A 22,458-nucleotide genomic window follows, 5' to 3' on the forward strand; every position below is an offset into this window, starting at 1 on the left:
TCCACCAATTCTGGACGGGCTCCACGCCGGTTGGACTCAAGCGGTGTCCATCATCTCGTCTCTGCAAATGGGCTGGGAGCTCTTGGCCCGCCTCAGAAAGAAACGAGAACCTTGGAAGGACTCCTTGTGCAAACTGCGGAAGCCTCTGGGCTTTTAGTGGAAGCGGGTTACGCTAGGAGATGCCTCGGAGGAGGAAGGGGATATAGATAGCCCCCCCCGACCCCCGGAACTTCCCCGCCACCACATAGGGGCGCTTGGGCCCCAAAGATTTGCTGCTCCCCACATTAAAACGTTCCCTCTGCTTTTTCAAATCAGATGACCATTTATCCGCTCCCCTTAGAACATCACGACTGGATGAAATGTCAAAAAAGCCCATCTTTAAATAACTGAGGGTAAATGAGGTAACAAGACAAAACACAAGCTTTCATACTCATCAAATGCTACAAGTTGGTGAGTGGCCCAACCCCCCTGGGAACTTGTTCTTACTGTACTCAGGCTGTCTTCTCTCATTTCTTTCCTGGCCTCCTTCCCTTTGAGAGCTTGGGGTTCCAAGTCACTGGAACAGTATTTCTCAACTTCTGTTTCTCAATTTTATGTTCGTTTTGAAAAATAACTAAATATATTTTGTTCTGCATAGTCTCTCCAGTCAAGGATATTTTGTAATATAAAATTAACCATCTGTCCCCAGCCCCAAAACAGGGTGAGATCGAGGCAAGTTTTCTTTCTTTACAATTCAACAAGAAATGGGCTTTGGGACTAGGTCATTTTTTTCCTTTGCAGTTGTGGCAGGGCTGTCAGCGGATAGCTCTGGCCTCCAAGGCCCCCCGATGTCAGTGAGTGAGCCCGTTTGCTCAGATGAGAACTTCCTACCCAGTAAATCCATGCATGCTCTGGGGATCTGGAGAGGCAAATGGAAGATCTCCAACACAGGCATATTGAATAATAGCAGGTGTTCCCTAAGAATCTAACAAACCCCTTATCAGTGACTGTGATCACTTTCCAATTCACCTGTTCACTGAAAGCAACAAATAATAAAGCCAACCTCATTTTGTGTGTAGTATGCATATAATTAAAAAGATGGAAAAGAAGAATGAAACAGCCAAAATGTCCAGTTATCTTTAAAGACGAATTTCTATGTTGTATCAGTGAGGGCTCAATCACAGAGAATAGAATCCATCCAAGCTATTTAATTAAAAAAGGATTTATTGCCGGCTTTTATGTGACTTACGTAAACACTGGGAAGGTTTAAAAAACACACACTAGGGGGAGCTTCCAAGAACAAATTCCGAAGCCATAATGTAGAACTTGGCCACCATTGAAACTAGTTCTTTTGCCACAACCCAGAAGCCATCTGCTAAATTGGGCAGCTGCTAGCGCAGGTTCTGGCTTCGGAACCATGTCATGATGTTACAGTCTGTCCAGCAAAATGAGTATCTCAAGCCGGGCCTCCCTCCCCACTTAAAACTCAGTTTCAAATTCAGCTGTCCTACCAGTGCTTCTGTTTGGTAGAGCCTGGTGCATACCCAGAACCTAGGTGCAAGGAGATCTGGGAAAAGAAGTATTTGCTTTCCAGACTCTGCAGTGGAGTGAGGAATTCTGAAACGATGTTGGAAGACGTACTGAGTAAGCCAATCACAATATTCACCATAAATATTAACCTGTATTGAAACTGAACAAATAGGGGTACCTGGGTGGCTCAGTCGGTTAAGCGTCTCCCTTTGGCTCAGGTCATGATCCCAGGGTCCTGGGATCGAGCCCCACGTTGGGCTCCCTGCTCAGCGGTGTGTCTGCTTCTCCCTCTGCCTCTTCTGCTCCCCCTGCTTGTTCTCTCTCTGTCAAATAAATAAATAAAATATTTTTTAAAAAGAAACTGAACAATAAAATAATTATAAGGAGATATCAAGTAATTTTGAATGTCTTTATGGACAAAACATAATAATTAGAAAATTGATTGTAAGTCTAATGAGAGGCATGGGGCACTTGGGAGAATGATGAATATTTACCAGATCAGATCAGCATTTAGAAATATGGCATACGAAATAATCACTCTCAAAGATGGTTTAAATCAGGGATGAGTTCTGAGGATGGATTGACATCTACCTTTCTAAACACTCTGTGCATTCAGCACAGTATTGTCATATTTTGTGAATGATATTGTTGCCTTCCAGGACATCATCAAAAAAATGAGCATATAATAGACTTTCATCAGCTGTGGATTTAATATTCACTGTTTTGACTCTTTGGTGGGGGGGGGAGACTGGATATCTAGAACCTGAGTAGTTGGTAATTTCCCTGAAGCATGAATTAGAATTATAATGACCTGATGTGAGAGGAGGAGCCACTTGACCCTTGAGTGGACCTGCCCAACCACGCAAAATCCACACCCCAGTCCAATCCTGTTGTTCTATTCATCATCACAGGCACGGTCAGTTTCTGAAGTGGTAAAAATCTAAAAAGAAAAAAGACTGAAGCTGCATTTCTAAAATTTCATGAAGGAGTTAAAGCAGTCACAAAGTTTTAAAACATTTTACTGCATTTTGCAGGAGAAAACATGTACTCAAATGTATTTAAAATTACAGTCCTGCCAAAGCCTTTCAAAAGTCTGCTGTATAGACTTCTCTGTTGGCAGATCTAGAAGAAAAGCAGGCCTGGGCATTCGGTCCCTTGGACCCAGCTGAAACACGAGGTGAAGAAAGGGGCAGAAGGATTCCTTATCTATGGCCAGGTACTGGCAGTCATGTCCTAAGCCTAGATGAGTAACAAAGTCAAAGCAAGAAAAAGCCAAACTTAGGAGCTGTGTGAAAACTAGGAGATGAAACACAGAGTTTAGAAAGGAGCTCTCAAAGCAGGGGGAAATCTGAAGCTGGTAAAAGCACGAGGGGCCAAAGGGAGCACATCTCTGTAATAAAAAATTGGTGCATTTTGAGCATTTCCTATGTGCCGAGCTCTGTACCAAACACTCTATATGAAATGCATCATTTAATTCTCAAGAACACTCTAGGGTATGTGCCGTTATCATTTCCAGTGAGAAAATGGAGACTCTGTAAGGTAAGTAACTGCTGGGATATATAGCTAGGAAGTGACAGAGCCAGGTTAGTGGTGCAACTAGGATGAATTCTAGAGATTAAGTGCTCCCGCTTTTCAAATCTCTCCTAGTGTAGGTTCACTTGCGTGCCATCTTGGTTTAAAAGGAATCGGTGAGGGGTAGACTCTTGCAAGTATGGTTGCAAGATCTTGTTTTCAGCCTGGTCACCCAAGCTATGAGCCATTAACACAACATTATCATCTAGGACCTTTGCTCTTTTACCACTTAGCTTGACCTGGGCCTGTCAGTATTACTTCCAAAGGGTGTCTCGAATCTTTCTCTTCCTCTTCATTCCCATTGCCTCCAGTCATCTCATCTGTGCTATTACAAATGCCCTCTTAACTAGTACCGTAACTTCTGACTTCCTCTTCTTGGATCTGGTTTCTGTGCTATCATCTGTCTAAACAACCATCTAGGGGTGCCTGGGGGCGTGGTCAGTTAAGCATCTGACTCTTGGTTTTGGCTCAAGTTATGATTTCAGGGTGTTGGGATTGAGCCCCACGTTGGGGCTGTGCACTCAGCGGGGAGTCTGCTTGAGGATTCTCTCTCTCCCTTCCCCCCATGCTCTCTGTCTCTCTGTCTCTCTCTCAAACAAATAAAAATCTTTAAAAGAAAAAAAGACAGCAACTACTGTGATGGGGGAGGGGAGAATATGTGGGGAACAGGGGGAACAGGGGTACAAGGAGGGCTCAGGGAGGGAAGCAGAATCAAAAACATTGTCCACAAAAACATGGGCCCAAAAACCTAAATAAAGTCCAGAGAAGGTATCATTCCAATTAGAACCAAACAGAAATCAAAAACCGGGTCTCGAGCAGAGAGGCTACAACTAGAATCAGTCAGAAAAACAAGTTGAGGAAGTGTGTGAATAGAAGGTAATGATTTCTTTCTTATATAGGCCTTTAGATTTGCCTGTGGGTGGGAAGAGACAGGTGACAGGTGCCCTTAAGAACAGGGTATTATGCTGAACTATGCTATGTAACAAATTTAGTTGCTGGAAAAAACACACATTTATTGCCTCACGGTTTCTGGGGGTCTGGCTTATAGGCACAGCCTGTTTGGGTCCTCTGCTGAGGGTCTCACAAGGTGGCAATTAAGACGTCATCCGGGGGCTCAGTCAGTTAAGCGTCTGACTGTTGGCTCTTGATTGCAGCTCAGGTCATGATCTTGGGGTTGTGGGATTGAGCCCCACGTTGGGCTCCGAGCTGGGCATGGAGTCTGCTTGGGATTCTCTCTCTGCCCCTTCCCACCGCCCCCCTCTCTGCCTCTCTCTAAAAAAAAGATGTCATCCAGGACTGTGGTCTCATCTAAGGCTTGACTAAGGAAGGATCCACTTCCAAGCTCACTCAGGCTTTTGAGGAATTCAGTTCCATTAGTTTATAGGACTGAGCTCATCAGTTTCTTGGGGCTATTGACTGAAGTCTGCCCTCATCTCCCCGTTCTTTCCCACGTAGGATACCCCAGCATGGCTGTCTGCCTTCCCCAAGCCAGCAACAGAGGGAGCAACTCAATCAAGGTGAGCTTTACAGTCGCAAGTAACACAATCACATAATCATATACATCCCATCACCTTTGCTGTATTCTATTCGTTAGAAGCAAGGGGCAGGTCCTGCCCATACTCTCGGGCAGGGGATCACACAGGGACGTAGATACCAGGAGGCAGGGATCAGGGGGCCACCTTAGGTGTCTATCCATCACAGGTACCAAAAAACTTTGACACCACTTCTTACCTTACCAGTCCCCCAAAGTCCACTCCCATCACCCTGACCCAGGGCCACACGATCTCGTGCCTAGATACTACAACAGCCTCCAAGTCCTCCTCCTTTCTGGGCTTGCCTCCTTAAAATGCATTCCACACAGCAGGCAAAGTTGTCTCCTTCGAATGGACAAGAATCTTAGTCTCTCACTCAAGCGTGCAAAATTTAACACATTTTAAATTTTTATCTAAATTAACAAATTCTACCCTAAGATTCCATTCCATGAGATTGTTGGGATATCCAGTCTCAGTTATTATTGGCTTCATTTAACCCTCCCCCCAGGGCACCCTCCCAAGGTCTTAAGCACTGCCAAAATATCCCAGGGTCTTATGTTCCTACTGGTTACCATGGACATACTTCTTCAGCTTCAAGTCCAGGGCATCTGCTGCTTCCAGGCCTTGCTGGTTCAGAGATAGCTTTGGCCCTAGGCTCCAACCTTCCTAAATGCAGCATGTGCCCAGCCTCTCTGAGATCTTGGGGCCTCCCCAGGAACATGGTTTCCTAGTGGTACACTTGTTCCTTCTGTCTTTGGGATGTACACACCTTCACCTTGACCTAGGTTGGGAATTCAGAAATTCCTCTTGCTATTTTCCCTTTCCTCCACCCTACTGAGTCACCAAAATATTCAGCTTTTCTCACAGTCAGATGTTGCTTTCGAGCAAGTTCTGCTTTAGAGCACACAAATGACCCTAAAACAGGGAAGTTGAAAACTCAGTTATCTGCTTGAGCTAGAGGACTCAACAACATGGGGAGGAAGACACACAAATTAATACCTTAATTTTCTTTTGCTATCTTCCTTCAGTAAAGCTGCATACTCAGGCAGGAAATCCCACCCTTTCCAACTTCCTCCAAGAAGATGGGACTCAAGTTCCTATTGTGAAGCATCTTGCCCTGGACAAGAACTCCTATACAAAAATTGAAGCCTGCTTGTGGAAGACTCCTTTTCCTGGACTCCCCAGGCCAGGCAGGTGAATGTAGGTACTCGGTGAATTTCTCACTCCAACAGACCTACTTCCCGGGGACATCTCCCTTAAAAAGGGTCCTTCTTGGCACTGGCTGCATCCCACCCAGAACATCAGGCCCGACCCGGCATCCTCGGAGTGTAGTAAATCTCTGATGAAACTTAACCTGCACCAGGTGAGACTACAAATAACAGGTCTGTCTTCCAATTTGAATCTCCAGTGATGTTTAACCTTTTCTCAGGGCTATTCTCTCACTAGCCACCCCACCCTAACCCACCCACCCAAATTAGGAGGTAGCCCACATCAAGGAGGGAGGACAGTGGCCCCTCTGTGAGTTGCTAGGGCCTTTCCCTGTTTCTTTTTCCCCCGCTGGTTAGATGAGACCCACCTCCTCCCATTGTCTGTTGTCCTTTCCTCTACCCAAACATAAAGAGCCTCATTTCCCACCCTCCTCTCTGCACTTTAGCCACACTAGCCTTTTCATTTTTCTAGTGTGCTCTTCTTCTTCTTCAGCCCCATGACCTTCCTACATGTTCTTCTAGCTGCCTTGAGTTCCCCTAGCTCCTGCTGCTTCTAGCTTACTCCAATTCTTCCAACTCTCAGAGGCCCCTGCTTTATCTCTCTGAGGGCAAGAGGAGATGTAGGGACCAACCGAGTCTAGCCCTCTGAGAAACCAGAGCAGTTCCACTGTCTGAGCCCCCTCAAATTTCCCGACATCACCCCCAAGCCAGTCGTGCCTTAGTTCTGTCATTGCTGGCAGTGAGTTCCCACCTTTTAAAGAAAAAAAAATATATTTCACTTTCATTTAGTTCCAAATACTTTTTAATTTCTTTTGACACATCCTCTTTGCCGTATGTGTTGTTTGGTCTTCAGATACCTTGGGATTTCTGGCTATCCTTCTATGATTCATTTCTAGGTTGATTCCATTGTAGTCTGAAAGCATACTTTGTGTGATATTTATTCTTTTAAATTTGGTAAAGTATGTTTATGGCCCAGACTGTGGTCTGTCTTGGCAAATGTTCCACGTGAGCTGCAGAATATGTAATCCTGCTACCATTAGATGAAGTATTCTATAAATGCCAATTAGAGCCAGTTGATTAATGGTTATATCTCTTTTTCACCATTGAATCTCTGCGATGTTAACAGAGAGTATGACCCATAGTACGTGCTCCAAAAAGTTATTGAATAAGAGGAGAAGGAGCAAGCAGGAGGAAGGGAAAAATGGATACAGAGATTTCACATGTTATTCCCCTGATTAAAAGCTTTCAGTTAGGGGCGCCTGGGTGGCTCAGCCGTTAAGCGTCTGCCTTCGGCTCAGGTCATGATCCCGGGGTCCTGGGATCGAGCCCCGCATCTGGTTCCCTGCTCAGTGCAGAGCCTGCTTCTCCCTCTCCCCCCACCCCTGCTTGTGTTCCCACTCTCGCTGTCTCTCTATCAAATAAATAAATAAAATCTTCCAAAAAAAAAAAGCTTTCAATAGTTCACTATAATCTATACATTTTAACTGCTGTTCTTCCTATTCGGTAGTAATATGTCACAATTTTTTACTATATTTCTTCTGTAACAAATGCAATCATTTTATGTACCACTGTAGAAGGGGGAAAAAACCTCCTGCCAAGAAAATTGTGAGATGCCATCAATTTTGAAGTTGTTAAGCTATGAAAAAACGTGAGTCATAGAGTTGATAAAATATTGGAGTTAGCTACAAGCTTGTCTTACGTGGCGGATGGGTCCATAGCTTATTTATCTCTGTGTCCCCAGCACCAAACACAGTACATGACACAGAGTAGACGCTGAATAACATTAGTTTAGTCATCTGAGGTGTCCCTCATTCCCTACCACCAGACACCTGGCTTTCCTTCACTCCCCAGCCTCAGAGCCTTTGTGCTCTAAAGCTGCCAGTGTTCCTGGCGGGCCAGAGATTTAAATTCCTTTTGAAATGCATTTGCTCCACAAAATCCTGACACCTTTTCACTTTTCTCATAACTTTGCTGTAGGCTGTCAGCTACATTCCCGCTAAGTATCTGCCAGACTCCCCAAAGTGCTACTGTGAGCAAGTAACATCCTGCCCCACTCTGCCCACTCCCTCCAGGCCTTCAGCCTGAGCCCAGAGATGCGCCCGTGACGTTTTAGGTGCTGCAGCAAACCAGTGGGGAAGAGAATTCGGGCAGGGAGCACTTTCGGAAGCTTCAAGTAGGTTGTTAATTACTCCTGTCTATACACAGGGCTGGCCTTTCTCTAACTTTTATTTATTTTGACTATTTGGGAAAGCAAAAAATAAATAAATAAATAAGTAAAACTCAGGGATCTGCACCTCAGTCATATAAACCCGATTCCTTTTAATCCCTTTTACAGAGGACTTCTTTAAAAGACTGATCTTTCAGAGAAAGACAATTATATGATTTCACTCATAGGTGGAATTTAAGAAACAAAACAGAGGAGCATAGAGGAAGGGAGGGAAAAATAAAACAAGATGACATCAGAGAGGAAGACAAACCGTAAGAGATTCTTAATCATAGGAAACAAACTGAGGGTTGCTGGAGGGGAGAGGGGTGGGGGGGATGCGGTAACTGGGTGATGGACATTAAGGAGGGCACTTGATGTAATGAGCACTGGGTGTTATATACAACAGATGAATCACTGAACTCTACCTCTGAAACTAATAATACACTATATGTTAATTAACTGAGTATAAATTAGATTAAATTTAAAAAAAATAAAAGAATGATCCTGGGGCACCTGGGTGGCTAAGTCAGTTGCGTGTCTGACTCTTGATCTTAGCTCAGGTCTTGATCTCAGCGTCTTGATCTCATGAGTTCAGGCCCTGTGTTAGTTAAAAAAATTTAAAAAAATTTAAAAAGTAAAAGAATGCTTCCAAATGGGTATCTTGGTGGAGTGAAGGTAGCTTCTCAATTTAGCCAGCATGGTGGTTTGTTTGTTTTTAAACATGTGAATTGGCTATCTATTCTCTAGTGGGCCAGGACATCATTTCCTAACCATTGTACTGTGGTAGGTTCATATATTCCTATTACCCACTGGACCTTTCAAAGTGTCTGAATTTTGCCTTGAATTTTTTTGCCTTGAATGTGTGCTTTTTCTTCTCCAGAAGGACCTCCAGCTCACCATGTCCCCTTAATTTTCTTACCCTCATTTTGAGATTAATTGGCCATTAGAGATGGGTCAGTTTCTCTCACTGTAGGAGAAACTATTCCCTGAAGATGAAATGAACTGGTTATAGAAATGTTTATTAGGTATATTTACTGGTGCAGGGTGTCGCTCTAAAATAATCTCGACCTTATCATAAATCTCACATATCCATGGCATTTATGAGGCAGTGTTGGAGAAGGGAGAGGGATGGATGGGATTAACAAAGCGTGTCACAATGTTAACATTTAGTACCACATGAACAGTTCTGGGATCTGAGACCCCCTGTAACCCCAGCTCTAGTTCATACCTTCCAACCACATCTTCCCTGTGTTCTTGCTTGGGTTTAGTGAGCACAGGAAGAAGGGGGTAGGGGTGGGTAGAAGTGTAGCGTCTTGGAGAAGTTCTAGTGAGTCCTTTAATTGGTGGCCACAAAGAACACGTGTTCTTTCATCTTCCTTTATAGTCAGTCAGTTGGAGGTAGAAAACACGTGAGTAAGAAGTTAAAAATAACACTGAAATGTTTCCCTCTGTTTAAGGAGTTAAAATACAAAAATGTTTTCTGGAGCTGGCTGCTTTTAATCTTAAAATAGTAATGGTACTTTCCATTTCCTTTTTCCCCTCCACCTCACCTTTCCCCTGCCTCCTAGCCGCTGCATGCCACTCACCCCACTGAAAGAAATGGAAGTTTCCAAATGCTTATCTGAAGAACACTGAGACCCCTGTATTGGTTGAAACCCCATGAGGGTAATAGAAGAATAGTGGATCCTGAAACAGTGACCATTATTTTTCCTACCAGGCCAATTTAAAGTCAAATTTATTAGGTTTCATAATTATTTTCCAAGTAAGATTTTTCATTCATAGACTAACCTATTTAAAGCTACAGGGATAAATTAGGCCTATTAGAAATGAACCACACTCATCTTGTAAATTATTTTAAATTTTAAGCCTGGAATTCTCCTGCCATTTATAAGAAAGGAAAAATTTTCTACTAAGCACAAAAAGAACAGAACCACTGAAAGCATAGTCACCATCTCTGCTGCCTTTTGTGGTATCTAACCCCAATTTCTTCTTATTTTCTATTTTAGGGTCAAGGCTTTGATTTATAGGTCTTTTTCATTATGGAGATATAGTTCACATAGATTTGTGTAAGTTTCAGATGTACAACATGTTGATTTGATACACTTATATATTGCGTATTGCCACCAAGCAGTAGCCAACATCTCCATCAAATCACACAATTATCATTTCTGTGTGTGTGTGTGTGGTGAGAACACGTAAGATTAGCAGTCTCTTAGCAACTTTCAAGTATATAACACAATAATGTTAACTATAATACAATGCTGTGCATTAGATCCCTAGAACTTATCTTGAAACTACAAGTTTGGCCAACATCTCCCCAATTTCTACACCCCCAGCCCCTGGTAACCACCATACTACTCTCTGTATCTACATTTGCTTTTTTTAGATTCCACATGTAAGTGAGATCATACAGTATTTGTCTTTTTCTCTGACTTACCTCACTCAGCATAATTTCCTCAAAGTCCATCCATGTTGCCACAAATGGCAGGATTTCCTTCTTTCTCATGGCTGAATAATATTCCATTGTTTGAATATTCCACAACTTTTTTTTATCCATTCATCCACTGATAAACATTTAGGTTGTTTCCATATCTTGGCTATTGTGAATAATGTCAAAATAAACATGGGAATGCAGATGTCTTTTCAATATCCTGTTTTCATTTCCTTTGGATAGATACCAAGAAGTGGGATTGCTGGATCATATAGTAGTTCTATTTTTAATATTTTGAGGAAACTCTATACTGTTTTCTGTGGTGGCTACACCAGTTTACATTCCCACCAATAGCGCACAAGTGTTCTCTTTTTTTCACATCTTTGTCAACACTTGTTCTCTCTTGACTTCTAGATGTCAGCCATTCGAATAGGTATGGGACGATATCTCGTGGTTTTGATTTGCATTTCCCTGGTGATTAGTGATGTGAGCATCTTTTCATATACCTCTTGGCCATCTGTATGTCTTCTTTGGAAAAATGCCTGTTCAGTTCCTGTGCACTTTTTTTTTTTAATTGTATTTATTTATTTGAGAGAGAGAGTAAATGAGAGAGAGAGAACACAAGCAGGGAGGGGCAGAGGGAGAGGGAGAAGTAGACTCCCTGCTGAGCAGGAAGCCCGACATGGGGCTCAATCCTCGGACTCCAGGATCATGACCTGAACTGAAGGCAGACCCCTAACCGACTGAGCCACCCAGGTGCCCCCCTGTGCTTGTACATGTGCTTTTTAAATCAGGTTGTATTTTTGCTGTTTTTGTTGTTGAGTTATATGAGTTTCTTATATATTTTGGATACTAACCCCTTATCAGATATATATTTTGCAAATATTTTCTCCCATTCTGCACACTGCCTTTTCATTCTAATAGTTTCTTTCACTCTGCAGAAGCTTTTTAGTTTGATGTAGCCCCACTTGTTGATTTTTGCTTTTGTTGCTTGCGCTTTTGGTGTCATACACAATCACTGGCAAGACCCAGTTAAGGAGCTTTTTCCTTATGTTTTCTTCTGGGAGTTTTATGGTTTCCAGTCTTATGTTTAAATCTTTAATCTATTTTGAGTTAATTTTTGTGAGTGGTGTAAGATAGGGGTCCAAATTCACTTTTCTGCATGTGATTATCTAGTTTTCGCAGTGTATTTGTTAGAGACTATCCTTTCCCCATTGAGTATTCTTGGCTCCCTTGTCAAATATTAGTTTGACTATGTACTCAGGGGTTTATTTCTGGGCTCTTGATTCTGTTCCATTGATGTGTCTATTTTGATACCAGTACCACACTGTTTTAATTACTATAGCTTTGTTATATAGCTTGACATCAGGAAGTGTGATTCTCCTTCTTGCTCTCTTTTTGTTCTTTTTTAGGATTAGTTTGGCTACTGGGGTCTTTTGTGGTTCCATACAAATTTTAGGATTGATCTTTCTATTTCTGTGAAAATGCATTGGAATTTTGATGAGGATTGCATTGAATCTATAGATGGCTTTATGTGGTATGGACATTTTAATAATAATAAATCTTCTGATCTATGAACTTGGATATCTTTCCATTTGTTTGTGTCTGCTTCAATTCGTACATTCATCAAAGTCTTACAGTTTTCAGATCTTTCACTTCTTTGGTTGAATTTATTCCTAAGTATTTTATTCTTTTTTGATACTATTACAAATGGAATTTTTAAAAATTTCTTTGTCAGATATTTAGTTGTTAGCATATAGAACTGCAAATGATTTCTGCATGTTGATTTTCTTCCTGCAAATCTACTGAGTTTGTTGATTAATTCCAACAGCATTTTGGTTGAGTCTTTAGGATTTTCTATTCTGTATATAAGGTCATATCACCTGCAAACACAGTTTTACTTTTTCCTTTCCAATTTGGAAGCCTTTTATTTCTTTATCTTGCCTGATTGCTCTAGGTAAGACATCAAGTACTGTGTTAAGTAAGAGTGGTGAGAGTGGGCACCTTTGTCTTTTTCTGTCCTAAAGGAAAAGTTTTAACCTTTCATTGTTAAGGATGACATAAGTTTGTTACATATGGACTTTATTATGTTGACGTATGTTCCTTCTATATCCGATTTGTTGAAGGTTTTTATAATGAAAGGATGTTGTATTTCGCCAAATGCTTTTTCTGCATCTATTGAGATTATCTAATTTATAAATTTTTTGTAAATCATTGGATTTTAATTATGACCACAAAGTAAAGATTGATAAATTTCAAAAGAGAAATCCAGTTATTGAATGTAAATGGAAATTCATCTGAGTTTATTTACAACATTGCATCCTACAGCCCTCATACTCCTGGCATACTGACCTGTTTTGAATTTTACTAAATCCAAGAATGCCCTTAATGGGAAAGGAGCTGAAAACATCATTTTCCCCATAGCAACAAATGAACTAGTCATTTCTCTGATATACATTAAGACTTCCTGATTGAATTCTTCTCATCACTGTGATCTTTTGATCCATTCTAATCCAGTGACACTAATCATTTTAGATTCTGTGGATATAGACATTTTCATCTATAAAAAAATTTCCTGGCTGATATAATAATCAGCTCAATATTGAATTAAAGAAAACACTAGGAAGCAGGGTTAAGAAATTACAATGTGTGGCTTAGTTTCCTTGAGGGCATCTGCCTTCCAAATTCATGATGATTCACTCTTACTATTTTTAATAATTTTTATATGTATTTTTGAATAAGTAATATATACCCAGAGCACAAAAGGCCAAGAGTACAAAATGGTACACATGGGAAAGTAAATATCTCTCATCAGTGGACATGCTATTCACTGTTAGTGGGTGGATAAACCCTTTTGAACAGCAAATTGGCATTAGCTAGTAAAGTTGAAAGTGTGGAATTTCTACTTCTGTGAGTGAAAATAGGTAAACTGGACCAATTCTCCCAGTGACCACGAAAAAAGCTTGAAAGTTTTTAAAAGGAATCTTACCAAATGCATCAAAGAACTAACAAGATGTCAAGGAGTGACATTTGAGATCCCTTTGAAAGAAATCTCGAAAAAGTTGGAGTCCTGGGCCCTCCAGGGGTGGGGGTCCTGGGAATCCCTGTCTCACGTGAGATGAAACCCCAGGGGGCAGCATCCCAGGAGGAAGGATTAACCAGAAAGGAAAGTAGCCCATGCAGACTGCTGGCTAGCTCGAGGTCCTTGAGGAGACGCTGAAAAAGGAGGATGACTTTGGCACTTGATGAAGGGAATGATTTTCATAACATCATTCTATGCCTCAAATTGACTCTGGAAAGGAAGATGGTGTGTAGGCCCTACAACTCCCCCACCCCCATCCAGGTATGTAACTTCAGGAAACTGTAGCTATATGTACCAGGAGGCACGTGCAGGAATGTGCACTGCAGTGCGGTGATAACTAAAAACTAGAAATAATCCAAATGTTCATCAACAAAATGAGATATTCGTATAATCGAACACAACCTAGAGCAGTAAAAATAAATGAACTATTGCTGTATGAATCAGTATAGATAAATCTCACAAATATAATATTCAGCAAAATAATGCAGCAAAAGATGATGTGTAGTGTGATACTAATAATATAAAGTTCTAAAACAAACAAACAAAAACCTCGGGGTGCCTGGGTGGCTCAGTCAGTTAAGCCTCTGACTCTTTATCTCAGCTCGGGTCTTCATCCCAGGGTCTTGAGTTCAAGCTCTGCATTGGGCTCCACACTGGGCGTGGCACAGGCGACTTAAAAGTAAATAAATAAACAAATAAACAAATAAACAAAACAAAACAAAAAAACTACCAATATGTTATTTAGGAATAAACACACATGTAGTATAAGCTTAAAAGCAAGAGAACAACAAACATAAAATTCAGGGTAATGGTTGCCTCTGGTACAGGGTGCTTCAGCCATATTAATCATGTTCTCTTTAGAAACAATCATTCTGGATCCCCCAAATCTATCTTCGGCACACAGATGCACTTTGGAAAGGCAAAGAGTACCTTCCTTTTATTGATTATAAGGCCTGCAGTTTGTGCAATGTCTACTTTCCTTCTAGGTTTATCAGTATCCCCAGCATGCGGTCCCCCAGGGTCTCATCGCAAGATGTGAACTTGTAGCATCTCTCAAGTCACATGAGTTAGATATAGCCTACAGTGTCCTTGTCTCTCCCATCAGTCCTTGGAATAGCATTTGGCCAGGGAAATGCTGCAATTGCTTCCTCCAGAACCTAGGCTTAGCAGGGTAGACAGGAAACATGGAGAAGTAGAGAAGCTAACCTCTGCCACCTCTTTTCCCACTGCAGATTTGTCTCCTGGAGCAGGATCAAGCTGAGGTTGAGGAGAGCTGTAACTTTGAATGAGTGTCAAGGTTTTGTTTTTGTTTTTTTAACGTATTATTACAGTAAACTATTCTATATGACTATGGCAGTGAGAATATTTTGAGATAGAAGTAATTAGAAGTTATTCTTATCTCTGAATAACCAGAGGAAACTATGGAGCCTGCCAGTGATTTTATCCAAGAGATGGGCATTCAGAAATGGCATGGGTGAAGAGTACATTTGCTTAAACAAGAGTCCCACCTAACATACTGATTGCCCAGTAATTGGGTACAAAAATAGATTCCCTAGATTAAGCCAAACTCTCCAATCCCTCTGGAAAACATGCTGACTGATCAATCTCACAGCAAACTTAGGTCCTGGTGTGCCAGTGAGCTGTGTGCCCCCAGTTGAGGCAAATGCTGGCCAGGAGTCCCTTGTGTTTGTTCCCAACCTGTTAATGTCAACTGTGTCCTTGATGTAGTTACTCAGGTTAAAGAAGTGTGATGAAACAATGGGTGGTAAAAGGAAGTTGTTGTTGCATCTGTGAAGATCAAGCTGATTATTTGGGAAAGTCTCGATAAAGTTGAATAGAATTGGGTGTGAATACAACAACTGGGAAAGACTGAGAAAAAATATAAAAATATGGAAAGGTGCTATGTTTAGATTGTTTCACAAATATCCCTACAGTCTTCCTCTTAAATGAGCAATGTGTAAAAATTAAATAATCTGAGGAAATTATTTCCAGGTCCTTTCCAAATGTGTCATTTTGTGATTTTTTTACACATAAAAATATATCATCTTCATAAAAATGGACAGGATTTGTAAAATGCATTTAGTCTCTGAAAATGTGCTATATGTAACAGATAACTTTATACATACAAAGGAAGAATGATGCTACAAATATCTTAGGTTTTAGGTTTCTTAATGTAAATACTCTTGTATACGCTTGAATTGAATTCGTGATTCCTTTAGGCTAATAAGCTTCCAAACCAATAAATACTTTGACAGAAGCTAAAACTATTGATTGCATTATTCAATCTGCAGATGGTGACATTTTTAGGATTGCTTTTGTCCAATTGACAATCTCTTTATGTTCCATGATGCTTCTCTAAAAAACGGGACCCTAAGCTTCAAGAGTACATGTTCATTCCTGTGTGTTTTGATCACATAAATATTCCTTAATAAGTGATTTTGGAAGTGTTGATTTGTTTACTGATATCAAAATGGTGAATTTGGGAAAGGGAGTTTCTCAGATTTTAAAAAAAATTTAAAACCACTCTTCCAGAGAATACCTAAGGCCCTTCCATTTCTAACCTTCTACAGTTCCATTTTTCACTCAAGGACTGCAAGCTCTCCTTTCTCTAAACCATATTTTACAAGATGGAAAATAAATATTTTAAGAAATATGTACTCCATTATAAAGTCAATTCAAAATATTGGTTCACTGAAGTACTACTATATGCAGAGCACTACATTAGGGACTGAGAAGACATCAAAATAAAAAGAATTATGTTCATGGCTCCTGACCTCACCTTGCCTAAGGAAACAACATACAAATTCAATGACCGGATTTTCTTTTTCCAGTTTCAACCCTTTATGTGTCTTCTGTGTTTCCTGTCCAGATATCTCTGTCTTTGTATTTGCAAACAAAGGAGAACACTCCCAACATTAACTTGAAATCTTGAGGATAGCTCCACAGAAGGAATAAAGCGTCGCCCTAAGCTGTTAGTAGCTTTGGATTTTTGGTTCCTCAGGAATTCAACTACATCTACAATTAAAGTGACGTTTGATGAAAAAAAAATGTTTTTGATGATCTCACAGTCACAAGAATCTTCTTCAATAAATCCATTTTCTTTTTGCTAGAATACGTGTGTAGTTTGTCAACATGTTTTAATTCATGGGTTTGCAGTCAACAGGCTGGGTTCCTCTTCCAGCTCTGCCATTTTCTATTTCTAAGAGTCCATTCAGCTCTCTAACCAGGGTTTTGTAATCTGTAGAATGGAAATAAGCATGCCAACCATAAAGAGTGCTGTGCAGAGTGAGCACATCATTAATGTTCATTCTTTCTTTCATTTCAATGCAGTTATCAGACCACATCCAATTTGAGGAATTTTAAATTAGTTGCTAAGCTGTGACATGATAAAAGGAGTCTTGGGTTGGATGAATATAAACTTTCACTGAGCCAGAACTTTCACATTTGGCCTGGTTAACAGTAAAATAAACTACCTGAAGAAGAAAAGGAAAGACTTGAGAACATAATCAAAATAAAATTAATTGACATCAGCGGTAGCTGCAATTTGCTGACACTCTTTAGTGAACAACATGGAAACAGACTTGGGGAGGTGATCACTGGAAGTGTTTGATGCTGTATGAAGGAATAGTTTTGTTTTTTTTTAAATTATTTCACTGTTATTACTAAATCATTGCTATGTCGTGTTTAACCCATACTGTATAAATCATCTGATGAAGATTCATTTCTATCTAATTTTTTGTTATGAGATACAAATGTTGACAACCCCAAGAAATACAAGATGATAATTACCTAGTAATAGGCATTTTTTTCAGACCTACTAAATCAAGACCTGATTCAGGGAGTATAAATTTACATTTTAAAGAAAGACCCCAGGGGCACCTGGGTGGCTCAGTCAGTTAAGTGGCTATCTTCAGCTTGGGTCATGATCCCAGGGTCCTTCCTGGGATCGAGCCCCATGTTGGGCTCCCTGCTCAGCAGGAAGTCGGCTTCTCCCTCTCCCTCTGCCCCCCCCAACCCCGCACTTGTGTGCTCTCTCTCTCTCAAATAAATAAAATCTTTAAAAAAAAAAATAAAGAAGGATCCCATATGACTCTTAAGCGCACAACCAGTTTAGAACCAGTAGAAATAGGGCTTTTTATTTTAGTAGTTACTGTATGTTGAACCCTTCCAGTCTTAAGGAATACTACAGGGCTGTTAGGGGTATACTGGTTGTTGAAAAGATTGCTTTGGTATCAGTGAAAAATATATCACTATGACATTTTGGCTTGAGGTAAAATTACGACATTACCTATTGAGAAAGGTGAAACCCTTCCATTGACTGACCCAGGAGGTTCAAGGATAATTGGAGTTGCCAAGTAGGTTATGACACATGCCACTTTGGAACTGCTTGAGGCTTGCTGAGTGATTCTTGCCACATGATGGGGTCCTCAGGGACCTGTTAAATTCCCTGAGGATATGGAGGATTGGACACTGTCCCATTAAGTGCCGGAATCTGTACAGGGATCTTGAAAAACACAAATGAAAGCTAGATAGAAGCTTAAATGCTGCTCTTGAATACCAATCCTGTGGTCAGAATTTCCCATCAAATGTCATTTAACAACAACAATAAAATAGAATATCCCTAAGTAGAGAAAATTTATTTGTATGGAATAATGTAAAGGAATACCAGATGATTTAAAAATTTAACGCTGATTATTTTGTTATTTATTATCTCTTTGTGTATGATTTTAAAGTCTAAGTTTACAGTGTGTTTTTCCTATATAACCGTGTTTTAAACTGCACTATGAGAACTAAATTCAGCCGCAGAAACATGAATAAATACTTCAAAAGCTACAGTAGCAAGGCTCACAAGTAAGGAAGGCCCATCCTAATTATTAGTTACCACAAATCTCAATAGGTAGGTCAGAGACTGCACAAGGAGTAATCCGGTCTCTGGGAACATAACCAGGACTACCTAAGGGACACCCAGGCAGACAGGAGGCTCCCAAGTAATCAGTTTCCAGAGCCTCAACTACATATGTACCCTATCTAAACATGATCTGAGAACACCCCTAGGGTTAGGGGTGATACAGGATCTCTTTTCCACCTTTGCTTTAACTTCACCAAAAAAAAAAAAAAAAAAAGGCCAACCTCAACCTCTCTCCATGGCTAATCTTACTATAAAGCAATCCCTGGGTTGAGAAAACCTCCATGATGTAAATAAAGGGAAAGGTGAACTATTTTTGTTGATACCGAGAAAGTGAAAGCCTCTAAAGATTAGGTAACAAATCCTTTTTCATTTCAAAATGATTTCCAAATCTTTCCTTTCAATAAAATTAAAGCAAAGTCTAACTACTAGATAATTAAAAATACTTCTGATACATTGCTAGGTGATTTTTGGCATCTAAATGGCAAGGAGTTCAAAGAATTGAGTGACATTACCAGAACAAAACTCATTACATTCTCCACTAATAACTTCTGTGAACAAAGTTTTTCAGCACTTATGTAAAAATAATTCAAAATGGGAATAAAATTGACGCTGAATCCTGACTCATTCTAATAATAGTCACACACAGATGCATTGCCTGAAAAATAAGACTCGTTCATCTCCTTAATAGATGCATAATGTTAAATAATTTAGTCATCAAGACTTGTATTTTTGTTGTTTTGCTCAATGGTGTACCGATTATGATTATAATGATAGTGCAAACCAGAAGATTTTTAAAATACTTAAGCCTTATGGTCAGGAAATTAAATTTTCATTTATATTTCCATTTATATGCATAGTTTTGTTTCAGGAAATCATGGTAGGGTAAAGCTTTTCATTCATAAAATATATTACATTAGGTTAAAAATCTGGGAGGAAGTTAAGTGGAAGGAAGGAGAAATTTCCAACTATTTAAAAAGAACATGTTCATCTTTTTAGTATAAATATGATAAGTATCAAATCTTTATGACATTCATATTCCACTGGACATATTTTAAAATGTAATATAAGAATTTTAAATGTCAATATTTACAACATGCCAAAATTTACATCATTTGTAACCATTAAAACTAAGTATTTTAGATGTTTAAAATTTAGGTATAGGGGCGCCTGGGTGGCTCAGTCATTAAGCGTCTGCCTTCAGCTCAGGTCCTGATCCCAGGGTCCTGGGATCGAGCCCCGCATCAGGCTCCCTGCTTCTCCCTCTCCCACTCCCCCTGCTTGTGTTCCCTCTCTCACGCTCTCTCTCTGTCTTAAAAAAATAAATAAATAAATAAATAAATAAAATTTAGGTATAGATTTAAATTTTTTAAATGTTAAAAGATATATAGTGTTTCAAAATTATTTTATAGGACACAGCAGCAAAACAGTTAAAGCCTCCTGGTAGGCCAGTAGTAATCTGCAGCTGTCTGCAAATGTCTGGATCTACAAATATACACATGTCTAGATTGGTAAATGGGTTGCCACAACTGCAGAAGTTAAGGTCCCAGTCCAGCTAGAGGCTTAGACTGAGTAAGTCTGAGGTGGACCAATTCCTGAGATGGATCAGGCAACCCTTGGGAATTTTCCAATGCCAGGAATCCTAGAATTACAATTTAAGAAACACACTTTGATCTAGGCTTCCTTTCTTTTTAGTTTCGAGAAACATGGTGGCTAGATGTGTACATTTACCAATACATATGTTAGTAATAGTTACTGCCTTGCAATTTAAATTCTTAAATTTGTGGGACAACGTTGCCCACTGTATTACTTCCTCACTGCTGTCCATTTATTTCCTCCTGAAGTCCATCCATGACAACAGCATGAAGCCACCTAAGAAGCTACAAAAACTGCTGAGGTCCCTCTCCTGCCCTCCACCTGAACAGTCATTCATTCATTTATTCCTTCATTCATGGCCTCAGGTGGGGCCTGAGGACCTGAAGAAGAATCAGACAAGATCCTTGTCCTCAAGGAGTGATCAGTCAAGGGACTGATTCAGCCATGTGAACCAATCATTTTAATACGTTGGGTAAACATCAGAACAGAGAAAAGAATGGCAGCCTTTGGGACACAAGTAATAAGCCGCACACTCTGCCTTCAAGAGTTGGACAGGTTTCTAAGAGGAAGTTAGAGATCTAAGCTGGAGCCTAAAACAGCAACATGGGAGGAGAATTGAGCAAACACTAACCATATCACACACACACGCATGCACATGTCCACACATACACATGCATGTGCACCCGTAAATGCATGCACACACACAAACCTATTTGCACTGCAATTCTTTTTTTTTTTTTTTAAAGATTTATTTATTTATTTATTCATGAGAGAGAGAGAGAGGCAGAGGGAGAAGCAGGCTCCCAAGGAGCAGGGAGCCCGATGCGGGACTCGATCCCAGGACCCTGAGATCATGACCTGAGCCAAAGGCAGACGCTTAACCATCTGAGCCACCCAGGCGCCCTGCACTGCAATTCTTACACCAACTATCTGGAATATGTGCAGAATTCATAGGTTAAGGGCATAGCTTCCCACAGAACAGCCCTCACTTCAGACATTAGTCACAAGTTTGGAGATTCCCCCATCACCCACACTTCTGACCAGCTGGCTACAAATTCAGGGGTTCCCACGACACTGTCACGTTTGATAATGTACTAAAGAAACTCACGGGGGGCACCTGGGTGGCTCAGTCAATTAAGTGTCTGCCTTCAGCTCGGGTCATGATCCCAGGGTCCTGGGATCGAGCCCTGCATTTTATTACTGAGGTATCATTGAACCATCGGCTAAAGTGACAGAAGTCAATCTGCAGCCCACTTCCTTCCTCAGAGGTCAGGCTGATATCATGTGGCTCTAAGCCCCAAGTCTCTAATGACATGGTTGTTTTTTCTGGTGTGAAGCCCCTTATCTCATTAGCATAAACGCAGGTGTGGTCCAAGGCGTTCACTATGAATACTGAACAGTCCTAGTTACTCAAGAAATTCCATGGATTTAGATGTTATCCCTCAGGAACCAGGGACAAAAACTGGCCAAATTCCTTATTATATGACATTATTCTTAAAACGCTTCCGTTACCTTCAGGGTATATATCAACATGGCCTAGATGGCCCTGGTCATTTTCCAGCCTTCTTCATCAGTCTTATATTCCCCGTCACTCCCTGCCCAAAAGAAACACTGGGCGTAACAAAACTCCAGTAAAAACTTGGGGTGGAGAGGAGACGGTGAGCTTTCTGGTCAGTGATACGTATCAATATGCCACGATAGTGAAATGTCCTGAGGGCACAGATGCATTCACGTTAGAACCCTCTCCAACCTTGCCCGTGCGTTTCTTCATTTGGCTGTTCTTCCTGGTTTTCATCCTTTACAATAAAACTGTAATTTTAAGTACAGTGCTCTTCCTGAGTTCCATGAGTTATTGTAGCATCTTATCAAACCTGAGAGTATCTTGGGAAGCACTGCATTTGTAGCCTAACACAGTACCTTGCATATAATACTTGCTCAATTAATAACTGCTGCCTGAAAGAAAGAATGGAATCAATAAATGAGTAAAGGCTGCTTGTAAGTGTTCTTTAAGAGCTCTTTCCAATCATGAAAACTCCCTAATCTGCACCATCTGTCTCAAAACTTTTGACTTTGACTTATTAACCCCAACAGGGTACCCGACACATCACTGCCAAGCTCCTAAAGCCATCTCTCTTCAGTTATCAGCCCCAAATTACACTCTTTCTTCTTCTCCAGAGGGCAAGGCTATCCCTGACCTTGGACATGTCAACTGCTTTATTTTCACTCTTTCTTCCTTTTCCACGATGAATCAGGGTCCACTGCACAGTCTGTAACATAATATAAAATTTAAGTCTGCCACATATTATAGTGTAAAGGTCTACAGATAATAGTTCTGATTTAGCAGCAAGGGACAAATAATGTAAAGATTTCACTGAAGTTTCTCCTAAGACCCTTAATGATGTCAATTTATAATCTC

At 40.5% G+C, this 22,458-nt stretch overlaps 1 protein-coding gene and 1 long non-coding RNA gene across 3 annotated transcripts in view; one reads left to right on the top strand and one right to left on the bottom strand.

Moving 5' to 3' along the window:
- The window catches only part of ERAP1 (endoplasmic reticulum aminopeptidase 1), an 82,429-nt gene that overhangs the window by 40,240 nt on the left and 19,731 nt on the right, over positions 1-22,458 (bottom strand). The window contains exons 3-4 of the mRNA XM_064596415.1: positions 2,321-2,449; positions 1,688-1,832 (exon numbers count right to left, since the gene is read on the bottom strand). The gene's annotated coding sequence lies outside the window, so the exon portion shown is untranslated. The remainder of the gene's footprint in view (positions 1-1,687; positions 1,833-2,320; positions 2,450-22,458) is intronic.
- Positions 124-7,662, top strand: LOC123860430 (uncharacterized). Of its 2 annotated transcripts, none has more exons than XR_008507896.2 (3): positions 124-1,623; positions 4,537-4,598; positions 5,642-7,662. It is a non-coding gene; the product is annotated as an uncharacterized LOC123860430 (long non-coding RNA). The 2 variants fall into 2 exon arrangements; XR_006794682.3 differs by having other exon boundaries at positions 124-450.

Source organism: Mirounga angustirostris, unplaced genomic scaffold (assembly GCF_029215605.1).
Source record: "Mirounga angustirostris isolate CCGP_5_RB_7025 unplaced genomic scaffold, mMirAng1.0.hap1 SCAF_7, whole genome shotgun sequence".
In the NCBI taxonomy this organism is placed as follows: Eukaryota; Metazoa; Chordata; class Mammalia; order Carnivora; family Phocidae; genus Mirounga; species Mirounga angustirostris.